This window comes from Penaeus chinensis, chromosome 24 (genome assembly GCF_019202785.1).
Source record: "Penaeus chinensis breed Huanghai No. 1 chromosome 24, ASM1920278v2, whole genome shotgun sequence".
Taxonomy (NCBI): domain Eukaryota; kingdom Metazoa; phylum Arthropoda; class Malacostraca; order Decapoda; family Penaeidae; genus Penaeus; species Penaeus chinensis.
Genome location: NC_061842.1, coordinates 9,621,860 through 9,624,359, shown reverse-complemented (window position 1 = coordinate 9,624,359; position 2,500 = coordinate 9,621,860). Strand labels below are relative to the sequence as shown.

At 37.5% G+C, this 2,500-nt stretch overlaps 1 protein-coding gene across 3 annotated transcripts in view; it reads right to left on the bottom strand.

Moving 5' to 3' along the window:
* Positions 1 to 1,768, bottom strand: part of LOC125038167 (WD and tetratricopeptide repeats protein 1-like) — a 23,431-nt gene extending 21,663 nt beyond the window's left edge. For 2 of the 3 annotated variants that reach the window (XM_047631524.1, XM_047631526.1), the window contains exons 1-2: positions 1,602 to 1,767; positions 1 to 4 (exon numbers count right to left, since the gene is read on the bottom strand). The exon at positions 1 to 4 is cut by the window's left edge and continues 162 nt beyond it. The gene's annotated coding sequence lies outside the window, so the exon portion shown is untranslated. Of the gene's footprint in view, positions 5 to 1,601 lie in introns of all 3 variants that reach the window. The other variant, XM_047631525.1, reaches the window with a different exon arrangement.
* Between the last annotated feature and the right edge of the window lie 732 nt (positions 1,769 to 2,500).

Here is a 2,500-nt window from a genome sequence, read left to right as displayed (position 1 = left end):
CTTACTGTAATCATTAAATTCATAAATATCATAAATGCACAATATAAATTAAATATATCAGGATCATACCTAAATACCCCAGACATACTACAAGCTCACAAAAAATATATGCACATCAAATCTATCACAAAAAATATTATCATCAGTGCATATATACACAAAGCAGGATGTGTAGATTTCCTTTCCCAAAGCAACAAGTAATATACAGATACCCTATTTTGATAAAAGGAGTTCACAGCATTGTAAGGACAGGTCTAATATAATCATGTGCCTATCCTTAGTCTGTACGATGAACTATATAGATTCATTGATGACACATACTTGTGAATAAGAAAAGGGTATTTCAAGTTTTATAGTCTAAACATAGGCTATCATAAAATATTTGTAAAGAAAGAGTATTCATCATTACTATTTGAAATATTGGCATATAATCTTGCAGATAACAAATTTGCTATTCCCAAATAAACTTTTTACTAGCCAACAAGACGATTCTTGATATATCTATAACTCTTTCTGTCAAATCCAACAGGGTAGGATAGCCATGCTGAGCTTGCTGTTGGCCACAGTACATATGTGCAACCTGCTTTTCTCAATCTTGGATTGCATTGCCCTACTTGAGGTCAACACTTTTCATGTATATGTAAGTAACACAAGCATAGGATATAACTGACACTTTATGATAAAATCACATTAATTACACGATGAGGCCAAGGAAAGTATACTGTATATGGTCCACAAAAGATAAGCTTCCATCATAATTCTAGTTCTATATTAACATAATAACTGTCTGCCATACCCTGGCAAAATCCTTATGCATGGATAGCTTACATCATACTCAAAAGATTTATGACTCGTTCACCTGTCACTGATCATTTAATGAACACAATCTTGGATGTCATAACAGGTGACTTATGGGGTGAAAAAAGATAAGTGGATTAAAAACACATACCCCATATGATGAAAAAACAAAACTTCAGGGAAAAAATCATTCTTCTTAACGCGAAGATGTTAGTTTTTCATTTCTAAATGTATGCCCGAAACTGAATTTGCTCTGATAGATCAACATCACACTATCTACCAGTAATTTGGTGTCTTATTGGCAAGAGCTTCCAGTACCCTCCTTGGATACACTTATCTCAGCTGCCTGATGATCCTTGGGGCCACACACATCCCTAATCCACAATGATCAACAGATATGAAAAGCTAATGACTGCATATATTTTTCCCATATCCCTGTAGACAAACTACGGGGCCAACCATTACCAGTTTCCAATTGTATCAGTCTACTTGAATTCCTTCAATATCCTGGTACATTTCAGGCCTCCTAAAGCTATCTGGACTGAGAATGTTGCTAATGAGCAACGAGCAACGTATAAAAGTGTCATAAGTCTTTTTTTCGTGATATTAGCTACTCAAGGTCACTTGTGCCATTGGTGTAGCTCGCGGGGTCGTACTTGTGAGGTAAATCATTTGATGGTAATCATTTTTACCATAAAACTGAACTTTTAATTGAATCCGATGTTCTCAGGAACTGTCACTATGCAGCATTGGCCTAAGAATCCAAAACAATTACGTCGTCACTTACTGCCCCATATACTTACATTACCTAACTGTGGATGATCATGGACGGTTCTTGTAGTTCCTACGTGGATACTGGCTTACCAAGACAATTTTTAAGCCCTCGACCGAGCCTTCCTCTTAGCAGAACTCAGTGATGTTCTCGGGCGCTTGTGAAACCTCCCTCGGCCCCGTGTTGTTGCGGCGCCGAAGAAAACGCGCTCCGGCCGAGGGGGGACTCGCCTCGTGCCCTGGCCGCGGCGTCCGCGCCTTCGTCGCCCTGAGGGTGTCCAAGCGATGGCAGTCTGTCCAAGTTACGTTTGTTTGTTTCTTCACCAATACTATGTTGACAGATATTTGATATCAAATGCTGCAATAGGTTGGCTTAGATAACAATGCTCCGTTTCCCTTTGGAAACCCGGCAAGGTACGGTGATACACATACATACAGATATATATACTTATATATATATATATATATATATACATATATATGTATGTATGTATGTATGTATGTATATGTGTGTGTATATCTTTATCAGCTTCCCATGTACTACCAATATTTGTTTAAAAAGAGTGATGCCAATGGAAAATAATACTTTTGATCTTCATCCTACGCTATTGCCAATATAAGATGACGGTAAAGCTACAAGAATGATCATTGTCATATGATGAAACAACGTCGAATAAAACAATAAAATTCATGTAAATGTGAAAGTATTAACATATTCTAGACTTGATATAACTGATAAGACAAAAGAAGACCCGTGAAAGGCAGCCGTGCTTTCTGCCGCATGAAGCGCGCGAACATATGCGGACATAAAAGAAGCGATGGAACTTTTGAAATGTTCAGACATTAGGAGATCATCGGTAAGGAAAGTGCCATTATGAACAGCACTGTCAAGCTAAAGAGATAAATCAGGTAAGAGATTGCTTTAAAATAT